Source organism: Ranitomeya imitator, chromosome 4 (genome assembly GCF_032444005.1).
Source record: "Ranitomeya imitator isolate aRanImi1 chromosome 4, aRanImi1.pri, whole genome shotgun sequence".
Classification (NCBI taxonomy): Eukaryota; Metazoa; Chordata; class Amphibia; order Anura; family Dendrobatidae; genus Ranitomeya; species Ranitomeya imitator.
Genome location: NC_091285.1, coordinates 236,895,276 through 236,908,301, shown reverse-complemented (window position 1 = coordinate 236,908,301; position 13,026 = coordinate 236,895,276).

Genomic DNA, 13,026 nt, shown 5'->3' with positions numbered 1-13,026 from the left:
GATAATACAGCCAGTGGCTGATACATGCTGCCTGTGGATGAGGAAGAATATATCAGTTGTCAGGTTCCCTTTAAATGTGTTTATTGAACTATATGTTCGTCTGTGGTACTTCAGCCCCACCACATGGGGCCTTTCTCAAATTTGCAATGGAGCTGAAATGCCACATATGACCATATGTGAATACATGGATGTACTAAGTACATGTACATCACATACGTATTTTTTGAATTATAAGATTCACTTTTTCCCCAAATTTTTTTGGGAAAAATGGGGTTGAATCTTATAGTCCGAATGTAGAAGACTGAGGGGTTGTGACGGTGGTGGATCGAGATCACAGGAGGCAGGGTCCCTTCCTCAGGAAGCCTTTGGTGGCTGAAGAGGTGCGATGCTGTGTGCCCTGTGTCAGCGGTGAAGCAGAGCAGAATGAATTGCTTTTCTAGCAGCCATTTTTCATTTCCCTGAAGTACATGGCTTCAGAAAGATGGCCGCTGGAAGCAGCACTTGCTCTAATTGAGATCTCGGCCGGACCGAGATCCCAGTCCGCGCAGGCGCCGCCTCCACCAGCTTTGGGAAAATGGCTATCTGAAAAGAAATGTACTCCACTCTGCCTCACTGCTGACACTGGGGATGCAGCATCCGCGCTGCCTCACCGGGACCATAGCATTGCAATGCTGGGGCACCCACTTCTCCCACACAGGCCCCACAGTATTGCCCCACTTTACCTGAAGAGGGGATCATGTTTCCTGTGACCCTGTGCTACTGCCCCACCCCAAGTAAGATACCCCAAAATTTGCAATGTGTCTTAGGTCAGGGTCAGACATAACGTATAAAAATACAGTCCTTTTTGTACAGACCTAATACGCAGAAATGTTCCCTGAACAGTGATCCGTATGTCATCCATTGGCAAGGTGTGGCTGCGTATTTTGCGCATGTAATCCTCCGTATGTCATCCGTATGACTTCCGTTTAGTGTTTTTTTTCTCATAACCTTCCAAAATGGACATTTAATGGTTTTGAAAATTAATACAAATTTCAAAAAACTGACAGTCACATCCAAACATAGACTAAGTGTGAACAGGTGCTGAACCTAGAGTCACCAACTCAAACACAGTTAAATAAATAAGGCAGCACACTGCGGCGCCAAAACATGCAAACATGAAAAATAAAAATTGAACTTCATTACTGCATTAGAAATATGATAAAATGAGAGCGTTTAGCGCATAAATTGGCCAATTCATGTGTACCTGGTAGCCACATTAAGGCATCTCTCGTATACCAGGACCTAGACTTTCCTTTCCTTACTGAGAATAAACATCTTCATCTGAATGGGAACCTACTGTGAATCCTCTTCTTAGACAAAAATCTCTCTCTCTGTGGTCCTGCTGTGATTAAAACACCTGTGGCTAAGAGGTGGAGTGCTCAGTCAGAGGGCTAATGAATACAAATTTTAAAAAACTGACCATCACATCCAAACATAGAATAAGTGTGAACAGGTGCTGAACCTAGAGTTCCCAACTCGTATACAGTCAAATAAATAAGGCAGCACACTGCAGCGACCAAAACATGCTGTTATGGGTCAAGTTCCCGCCTCTGCACAGGGGGAATCTCGGGCCATCTCCGCTGCAGTCTCCCATTCTTCTCCTGCCGCGGTGGAGCCTGCTCAGCGGAGATGTCAGTCCCAGTGTCTCGCTCAGTCTGACTCTGTACAAAGAGTTACTGCTGCTTTTCCTGCTTCTGCCATTAAAGTCAGTGCTGGGCAGCGGCAAGCAGACGCTTCTGGGACTAAATCCTGCTTTTCTCGTTCTGAGCATGCCCAGAGTAAGATCTCTCAGTGGAGATCGAGGGTCACTTGTTCAGATACTGCAGCTAAAGCCATTGGTCCTTCAGGAAGGTCCTGTAGGTGCTCAGGCTCTGTGGCAGCCTCTCATTGGTCCTTCTAGGAAGGTCCTGTACATGCTGCAACTATTTAAGGCTCACATGGCCGCACGGCCATGCGCTAGTATCTTTCTATGTTATATGCTTTGCGCCAGTGTGGTCATGTAAGTTTGTGTTCAGGGACCTGGCTGAAATAAGCCCCTGGGGACAATTACTATAGGCTCATCCTCCCACTCGGTAGAGCTCTGCGTGGATTCTGGGACGGAGGGCAATTTTATGTCTTCTGCCTTCGCCCAACGTCACGCAATACCCCTGGTTATGCTAGCTCAACCAGTAATGGTACGAGTGGTGAATGGGTCGACACAGCCCTCACAGATAACACACCAGACCATCCCTTTTACTCTGTCCATGTCGCCATCTCATCAGGAGATTATATCTCTGCTCGTCATTCCTGAGGGAATTGATGAGGTCCTGTTGGGGATACCCTGGCTACAGTACCACTCTCCTCATATTGAGTGATCCTCACGCAGAATTCTGGAATGGGGTGAATCTTGTGGGGATAGGTGTCAGAGGGAGTGCGTTCAGGTTGCTACTGCACAGGTACCCGCAGATCTATCCTCTCTCTCCAAGCAATATTGGTCCTATGCGGACGTGTTCTCCAAAAAGGCAGCGGAGACCCTTCCGCCCCATTGCCCCTATGACTGTCCTATTGATCTCTTGCCTGGTGCTGAGCCTCCCCGGGGTCGAGTCTGTCCGTTATTTCTCCCGGAGACGGAGGCAATGTCTCAGTACATTCAAGAGAATCTGGCAAGAGGGTTCATCAGGAAGTCAGTGTCACCTGCTGGGGCAGGGTTCTTTTTCGTGCGGAAGAAGAATGGAGAACTACGTCCATGCATAGATTATAGGGGTCTTAACAACATCACCGTTAAGAATAAGTATCCTTTGCCCCTGATAACTGAGCTTTTTGATAGGCTTCGGGGAGCAAGGGTATTTACCAAATTAGATCTGCGGGATGCTTACAACCTGATTCGCATCCGTGAGGGGGACAAATGGAAAACAGCTTTTAACACCAGGGATGGGCACTATGAATATCTGGTGAAGCCCTTCGGGCTCTGTAATGCCCCAGCCATTTTCCAAGACTTTGTGAACGACATCTTCCGGGATATGCTCTCCACCTCGGTCGTAGTCTATCTGGATGATATTCTCATCTACTCTCCAGATATTGACTCCCTCCGGAGAGATGTTTGCAAAGTCTTCGACCTCCTACAGGCAAACTCCCTCTATGCCAAGTTGGAGAATTGTGTGTTCAAGCAGGAGTCCTTACCTTTCCTGGGCTATATCATCTCTGCCCAGGGATTGGCTATGGATTCTGCCAAGCTACAGGCTGTGATGGACTGGCAGCAACCCCATTCTCTTAAAGCGGTGCAGCACTTTATGGGGTTCATTACCTATCGCCAATTCATTCCACACTTCTCAACTTTGGTAGCTCCCTTGGTTGCCTTCACCAAGAAGGGAGCAAATCCCAAATTGTGGTCTGAGGAGGTCTCCAAGGCCTTTAACTCCATTAAGTCACATTTCGCTAGCGCTCCAATCCTACATCGCCCCGATGTAGATAAGCCATTTATAATGGAGGTGGATGCCTCATCTGTTGGTGCTGGAGCAGTCCTTTTCCAAAAGGATGCTCAAGGTCGGAAGCATCCTTGCTTCTTCTTCTCTAAGACCTTCTCACCAGCAGAGAGGAATTATTCCATCGAGGTCAGGGAGTTGCTAGCTATGAAGTTGGCTTTCTCGGAGTGGAGACATCTCTTGGAGAGAGATCGTTTTCCCTTCCAAGTCTTCACAGATCACAAGAATTTGGTATACCTGCAGACATCCCAGCAGTTAAATTCTCGCCAGGCCAGATGGTCCTTGTTCTTCTCTTGCTTTCATTTTACCCTCCATTTTCTTTCTGGGGAAAAGAACATTCGTGCCGACACTCTCACTCCATTGTATCATCTGTGGAGGAGGAAGAGGAGCCTCGGCTTATTGTCCCCACCGAGAGCCTGAGAACTGCGGCCCTGGTTTCGCTAGAGTCTGTGCCTCCGGGCAAGACTTTTGTACCATCCAGTTTGTGACTGGAGGTTCTATCTTGCGCTCACTCATCCAGGGTGGGTGGACATTTTGGTTCCAAAAGGACATCTGAGTTACTGGCGAGGACATACTGGTGGCCGCATATGGCTCATGATGTCGCAGACTATGTTTCGGCGTGTGTCTCTTGCGCCAAGAACAAGTCTCCTCGGCAACAGCCAGCTGGGTTGCTTTACCCCCTGCCGGTGACAGACAGGCCCTGGGAGATGGTCGGGATGGACTTTGTGGTGGGTTTACCCAAGTCTCGTAGCTGCACCATTATCTGGGTGATCACCGACCATTGTTCCAAAATGGGTCACTTGGTGCCACTTCCACGGCTACCTTCTGCACGGGCTCTGGCGGCGTTGTTCATCAAGCATATCTTTCGCTTACACGGTATGCCGGACAAGATTGTCAGTGACCGGGGTCCCCAGTTTGCGTCTCGATTCTGGAGAGAGCTCTGTCGTCTACTCAGTATTGAGTTGAATCTCTCCTCCACTTATCATCCCGAGACGAATGGGTTGGTTGAGAGGGCCAATCAGACTCTGGTCACATATTTACAACATTTTGTTTCTGCCAGGCAGGATGACTGGGCATCCTTGCTACCGTGGGCAGAGTTTGCCCTTAACAATGCTGTAGCCGACTCCACTGGTCAGACACCTTTCCTCCTTAATTACGGCCAGCATCCGCGGGTTCCTGTGCCTATGCCCGTGTCCTCTGCTGACTCCAGGGTGGCAGACTGGGCAGTGGAGGCACGGGACATTTGGGACCGCACTCAGGATGCCATCTGGGCCTCCAAGGAGAGAATGAGGTCCTCCGCCAATGCACATCGGCACCCTGCCCCGACCTTTGCTCCTGGCGACTTAGTGTGGCTCTCCGCCCGTAACATCAAGCTGCGTGTTGAGTCCACTAAATTTGCACCTCGCTACTTGGGTCCCTTCAAGGTCCTCGAACAGGTTAATCCTGTCGTCTACCATCTAGCCCTTCCTCCATGCCTAGGTATCACCGACACCTTTCATGTGTCCCTCCTTAAGCCCGTATACATGTCCCAGTTTTCTGAGTCATCTGCTGGGACATCGGGTTCATCTACGGACGATTACGAGGTGAACGCTATTTTGGGGTGCAAGGTGGTACGTGGCAAAAAATTTTATTTGGTGGACTGGAAGGGTTACGCCCCTGAGGATAGGTCCTGGGAGCCTGCTGAGCACATTCAGGCTCCACAGCTCATTGCTGCCTTTGAACGTAGCGAGGCCCAAGGAGGGGGCCCTAGGGGGGTAATGTTAGGAGTCGAGTTCCCGCCTCTGCACAGGGGGAATCTCGGGCCATCTCCGCTGCAGTCTCCCATTCTTCTCCTGCCGCAGTGGAGCCCGCTCAGCGGAGACGTCAGTCCCAGCGTCTCGCTCAGTCTGACTCTGTACAAAGAGTTATTGCTGCTTTTCCTGTTTCTGTCATTGAAGTCAGTGCTGGGCAGCATCGAGCAGATGCTTCTGGGACCTGCTTTTCTAGTTCTGGGCATGCCCAGAGTAAGATCTCTCAGTGGAGATCGAGGGTCACATGTTCAGATACTGCAGCTAAAGCCATTGGTCCTTCAGGAAGGTCCTGTAGGTGCTCAGGCTCTGTGGCAGCCTCTCATTGGTCCTTCTAGGAAGGTCCTGTACATGCTGCAACTATTTAAGGCTCGCATGGCCGCACGACCATGCGCCAGTATCTTTCTATGTTATATGCTTTGCGCCAGTGTGGTCATGTAAGTTTGTGTTCTGAGACCCGGCTGAAATAAGCCCCTAGAATGCTGGCACCTCCGCGAGGAGTTTTGTGTGCATGCATGACCACTGACTGCTCTCAGTTGGGTAGTTAGCCTGTGCCTCTGTGAAGTCTAACAGGGTGCAGTGCTTTGCTTTCACGGCTACTCTGTGAAATAACAGAGCTAGTTCATACTGCCATATAGTTCCGCCGTTTGCTAGCAGCAGGTTCTCCTGCACGGTGGACCTTGGGCAGCAAATGCATCAATTACATTAAAACATCTATATTTACTCGTTGCGTTCCTCTAGCCCTAACACATGCAAACATGAAACATGAAAATTGAACTGCATTACCGCATTAGAAACATATCTAATTTTTTCATATTTCTAATGCAGTTGTGCAGTTCAATTTTCTAAACAATATTTTCCTGTAGTGTTGTTGGCTCTGGTTGACAGTCACTACAGGTTTATAATTGTAGACATTGGGGCCTATGGGAGAACTGGAGACTCTAGAGTCTTCAATTCTTCCATTATGGGTCAGTGGCTGCGCAATAACCATTTGGACGTACCACCACCAAGTCAGCTTCCAGGCTCCAATTAAAATTCTGTGCCTTATGTCCTTGTTGCATAAGAGGCCTTTCAGTTAACCAGGCATGTAATGAGGCTATATCCCCATCGAAACCTGGACCACTGGCATAGGATATTTAACTTGCGCCTATCACGCACACAGCGTCTGGGGGAGTGCGTCTTTGGCATTCTTTGTGCCAAATGGCAGGTCCTCCTGTCAGCCATTCAGCTGAGTGAAGCCAACGTAAATGAGGTCATCAAAGCATGTGTGGTCCTACATAACTTCACCCGACTTCATGAATGCTTCACATCTGATGGTGCTGAAGGTGTGTTGGGCAATGTGGGTAGGCCTAGACTACATGTGTTGCCTCAGCGTTGTCCGCTTTCCAGACTGAAAGTATGTAACATTTTCACTAATTATTTTGTCACACCTCATCGTACTGCTCCCTGGCAAGAGCATGCTGTATCTGTTATAAGTTTAAAATGTTTGTGTATATAAATATATTTTTTCATTTAAGTTGTTGTGTGTGTTGATTTGATTTATGTAATAGATGTTTTGTTTTGTCATTTTGGTACCTTGTCTTAATAATTGTAAGAAGAGACAAAATTTGGCATTTCAAACTTTTTTATATAGCCAAAACATAATATTTTTGGCGTAAAACCATATTGTACTCATATGGCTTTTGTGGCCTTTGAAATTTGGCCATACCCATTTTTTAAATGTAGTTACACATAAAAATAAAGCAAACATATTATTTTGCAACAGCAAAATCAAATACCAAAACAAATTATAGATTTTGGAAAGTTGGTGGAGGTGATGGCGGGAGTCCAGTCTCTCTTTCTTGCTGGCATTGTTTTCCAAATTGTCCTTCACCCTGTGTGGGTGCATAATCTTGGCCATGCTGTATATTGTGACCAGCGTCAGATTGCTGAGTTACAAGGTGACCATATGGAAATTGGAGATGAGACTCCTGGGGATTGTGGAACCCATGTGACTCATACTCCCCAATGTCGTCCAAACCCAAGTTGGGACCAGCCTCCAACACCGGGTCTGTACAAGTGGCCATATTGGGCAGGTTGGTTATAGGATAAAATTTGGGCCTGTTGTGGCCATGGTTGGCTTTGGGGAAATGGGTTGAGATGTAGGCACCCGTGGAGGAGGTGCATCAGATCCATGTTGAGCATGCACTTGTGGGTTTGGTTGAAGTCTCAGCAGGTTACAGGGTGACAGCTGCCACCTCTCTAAGAACTCAAAGACCTCATATGGGGTATTGGGGGTGTACATGCATTTACGAGGATCTGTATTGATCCTTGCACACGTAGCATCAGCTCACTGGGTAGGGGACGAAGGTACAGGGTCAGACTGCGGGAATATGCCTCCTCACCCTCATCCTGGGCAGCCCTGGACAGGTAGTTGAGAACCCCCATGTCAGTATATGCCTCCGAGTATCAGAGGCAGAGATCTCTTGCCTCTGCCGCACACGGCGGGATATGACAATAGGCTGGGGGAGGCCTCCAGAGGAACAGAGGAACAGTAGGGCTGCTGCTGTTGCCTGGTTCTTCTTGGCCGACGAGTGCTGGTGCAGCTGCTGGTGCAGGTGGAGCTGCTGGTGCAGGTGCAGCTGGAGCTTGGGGGATGCAGCTGGAAGGCTCAGAAGATGGGCCAGCCACCTCTTCACGTTCCCCGACCAGATCTATTATGGCTTCAGAATCTCCCTCTCAGTGATGTTGGACTGACTTCGATTTGGAAAATTCATTAGAAAAAAAAAAGAATAAAGACATATGACCCTAAAAACATATGTGTAATGTGGTGTGATGTATGTACTTACAGTCTGAGATCCATACTGGGAGCCAGAAATGCCAGGCGGTCAAAATAAATGTATTTCTGCTTGGTTGGTACTGCATCACCACTCCTGGCCCACTGCTGACGTTCCCACCTATATTGTCACGGATGCTGCGCCAGCATCTCATAACATCTTCCACTGCAATAACAGACAATAATAATGTATAAGGACATTGCGCACATTGGATACACAAGTTTTTGGAGATTTTACATAGTCATGTGGCCTAGTAAGCTGTATTTTCAAAACATAATCTTAATCTACTATATAAGGATCACTTCCGTCTGTCTGTCCTTCTGTCTGTCACGGTTATTCATTCGCTGATTGGTCTCGGCAGCTGCCTGTCATGGCTGCCGCGACCAATCAGCGACGGGCACAGTCCGGAAGAAAATGGCCGCTCCTTACTCCCCGCAGTCAGTTCCTGTCGTGTTGTGAATTCAGCTTTTGGGCTCCCTCCGGTGGTTGTAGAGGGTAATGCAGTTGTGCCTGGACTGCAGGAGTGGACAGGTGTATCTACTAATTGCAAAACTGACTGGGGTATATAGCTTTGCTGGATCCTTTAATCAGTGCCAGTTGTCCATTGTTCTGGAAGGATTCACTTCCCTGCTGGTCTCTCCAGTTTGCTGTGCTTTTCTGCAAAGATAAGTCCTGGCTTTGTTTTTGCTGTCCACCTGCAGTGGACCTTATAGTTCTGTGCTTTTTCATGTTTTTGTCTTGTCCAGCTTAGTCTGTGAAGGATTTTTTGCAGCCTAGCTATTTCTCTGGAGATGCAGATATACCCCCCATGTCTTTAGTCAGATGTGGTAATCCGTATTTTCTGCGGTGGATATTTTCTAGTGTTTTTATACTGACCGTATATTACTCTGTTCTATTCTTTCTTTTTAGCTAGTATGGCCTATGCTAAAATCTGATTTCATATCTGCGTATGTTATTTCCCTCTCCTCTCACAGTCAATATTTGTGGGGGGCTATCTATCCTTTGGGGATTTTCTCTGAGGCAAGATAGGTTTCCTGTTTCTGTCTTTAGGGGTAGTTAGATCTTAGGCTGTGCCGAGGGGTCTAGGGAGTGTTAGGTACCCCCCACGGCTACTTCTAGTTGCGCTGCTAGGTTCAGGGTTTGCGGTCAGTACAGGGACCACCTTCTCCAGAGTCCGTCTCATGCTGCTCCTAGGCCACCAGATCATAACACTGTCGCCCGCATACTCCCCTCCGGTCACCGCTAACACAGGGTTAATGCCGGCCGTAACGGACCGCGTTATGCCGCGGGTAACGGACTCCGTTACCGCCGCTATTAACCCTGTGTGTCCCCAACTTTTTACTATTGATGCTGCTTATGCAGCATCAATAGTAAAACGATCTAATGTTAAAAATAATAATGATAAAAAAAACCTTATTCTCACCTTCCGCCGTCGCCTCCTCTCCTCGGCACTGCAAGCGGCAGCTTCCGCTTCCAAAGATGCTATGGGAGAAGGACCTTCCATGACGTCATGGTCATGTGACCACGACGTCACGGTCATGTGACCGCGACGTCATGGAAGGTCCTGCGCTCATACCAATCCTGGGACCAGACACCGCTCACAAGCGCCGGAACTACAACGGGCTCTTCGGATGGTGAGTATGTTTCTTTTTTAACCTGTTACATACGTGACTGGGCAATATACTACCTGGCTGTGCTGTATACTACGTGACTGGGCAATATACTACGTGGCTCTGTGCTGTATTCTATGTCGCTGTGCAATATACTATGTCGCTGTGCATTATACTACGTGGCTGGGCAATATACTACGTGGCTCTGTGCTGTATACTATGTCGCTGGGCAATATACTATGTCGATGTGCATTATACTACATGGCTGTGCAATATACTACGTGACTGGGCAATATACTACGTGGCTGGGCAATATACTACAGGGCTGGGCAATATACTACGTGGCTGGGCAATATTCTATGTGGCTGGGCAATATACTACGGGACTGGGCAATATACTACATGGCTGGCCAATATACTACGTGACTAGGCAATATACTACGTGGCTGGACAATATACTATGTGGCTGGGCAATATACTACGTGGCTGGGCAATATACTACATGGCTGGGCAATATAGTACGTGGCTGGGCAATATAGTACGTGGCTGGGCAATATTCTACGTGGCTGGGCAATATAGTACGTGGCTGGGCAATATAGTACGTGGCTGGGCAATATAGTATGTGGCTGGGCAATATACTACGAGGACATGCATATTCTAGAATACCCGATGGGTTAGAATCGGGCCACCATCTAGTTACTAATAATGAGATAAAAAAAACACATACTAGGATTTAAGGGGATAGTGTGAAAACATGTTATTTAGTGCAGTTAATAATATTATTTTCAAAACATGAGTGAACTTACTTATTTGTTGCTGTCCCTCACATGGATGGTCTGCAAAATCTGCAAAAAGTAGCCCACAGATCCTACTCCATGCCGACTCTTTTCTGGCCCGGTCGGAGTAATGTGCATTCCTCTGGTCCCATATTTCTGGCCTTTCTTAGACATGCTGCAGGACTCCATGGAGGCATTCTTCCGGGATGTCTGGAGAGGTTTTTGAGCTAATTAGCATGTCTAAGCTTCCTGATAATGGCTTGGCCCATTTCCTGTCACCTGGAAAAGTCTTGCGTATTTCTCGCAAGTCACACGCATGGTCCTGGTGTAATCCGTATTTTTCTCGCCCCCATATACTTGCATTGGTGTATTTTTGTAGGAATACGCTCACAATCGCAGCATGCTGCGATTTTCTCAGCCCGTAAAATATGGTCGAGAAATATACGACTGATGGAAGCTGCCCCATAGAGAAACATTTGTCTGAGTTTAATGCGTTGTTTTTTGCACCTAACCCTCGTCTGTATTTCTCTGTAGTGTGACTCCGGCCTTATAGTTCGAAAAATATGGTAAATACAGTATGTACACCCACATGACACATATAGAAACATATTGGATCCAGGCACACACACACATATATGCACACACATTACACATGGACTTCGCCTCTCTGCAGATGATTGCATATGATGCGTGGGGCCCTTACTTGCCAGCTTCTTCTTTCTGTAACCTGTACTTCCAACTTCTCTCAATGGTGCAGACTCCTTTCCTATGAGGCCCACTTGCTGAGGTCTCTTGCTGTAATTGCATGGCAGGAGTGGCACGCAGGCACCCTGGCATATGGAGTGTGCAAGTCTGCCTAGAATGCTTAGAACACATGAAAATCCAACTGGGCTGCCGCGCTAATAACAAATGTCAATCTTTTGACACTCGATATTAGCGCGGCAGCCCAGTTTGATTTTCATGAGATTTAAAAAATTGTAAGAGTAAATGCACTAGCACACCACAGTATTAGCTGAGGGTGGAGCAACAAAACAGGTATACAGATCTGTGTGAAAAAACTGTAAGGGAAATTTAAAGAGTTAGTAAAAGGAATCTGTTGCCCTAAACCTTAAACAGAATGTAGCTTTAAATTTAGAACAAACAACAATATATCAAATATGACTCAACTATAAATTGTAATTAGATAAATGCACAACTCTGCACAGACCTGAATTTAGGAAGTGATCTTAGTTTTCTCTCAGTATACTGATAATCATAGAATAAAATATCAACACACATCAATAAGCAGTTCTGTTCAGTAATCAGTTGGCAATCAGTTATCCCTCTGCTGATAGATGTTATTTTCAGCTGCAAGAAAGATTGTTACTGTAGACTTTTTGCAAAGGGTACTTGGAGAAAATGGTATTTGTCATACTTTACTTTGTTAAAGTATCTAAACATCTTTAGTATGTAAATAACTTAAATACATAACCGTCTTTAGTATATAAACATTATTATGCCAACCTATGCATAGGCAGCTGAGAGGAGTCAGTGATATACAGTGGCGAAAAAAAGTATTGAGTCAGCCACCAATTGTGCAAGTTCTCCCACATAAAAAGATGAGAGAGGCCTGTAATTGACATCATAGGTAGACCACACCTATGAGAGTCAAAATGAGAAAACAAATCCAGAAAATCACCTTGTCTGATTTGTCAAGATTTATTTTGCAAATTATGGTTGAAAATAAGCATTTTGGTCAACTAAAAACATGCAAGATTTCTTCAGGTGAAGGTGGGTAAATATAGCCCTCCCCAAACCAAAAGGAGGCCATACAAAATTAACCCTGAGAGGACAGGGAAGGAACCCTGTCCACAACCATGACAGAGGCTCTTCTGTCCTCCATTCATTACCTGTAGTAATGGCTTCCATCTGAACTTGATATCAGTATAAAAGTCACCTGTCCACAACCTCAAACAGTCACACTCCAAACTCCACTATGGTGGAGACCAAAGAGCTGCTGAAAGACAACAGAAACAAAATTGTAGCCCTGCACCAGGCTGGGAATACTGAATATGCAATAGGCATGCAGCTTGGTGTGATGAAATCAACTGTGGGTGCAATAATAAGAAAATGGAAAACATACGAAACCACTGATAATCTCCCTCAAACTGGGACTCCACGCAAGATCTCACCCCATGGGGTCAACATGATCACAAGGACAGTATCCCAGAACCACACAGGGGAACCTAATGAATGACCTACATAGAACTGGGAGCACCGTAACAAAGGCTACCATCAGTAACACAATATGCAGCTAGGGACACAGATCCTGCAGTGCCAGACGTGTTCCCCTGCTTAAGCCAGTACATGTCCGGGCCCGTCTGAAGTTTGCTAGAGAGCATTTGGATTTTCCAGAAGAGTATTGGAAGAATGTCTTATGATCTGATGAAGCCAAAGTAGAACTGTTTGGTGGAAACAAAACTCGTTGTGTTTGGAGGAGGCAGAATGCTGAGTTGCATCCAAAGAACATGATACCAAGTGTGAAGCATGGGGTTGGCA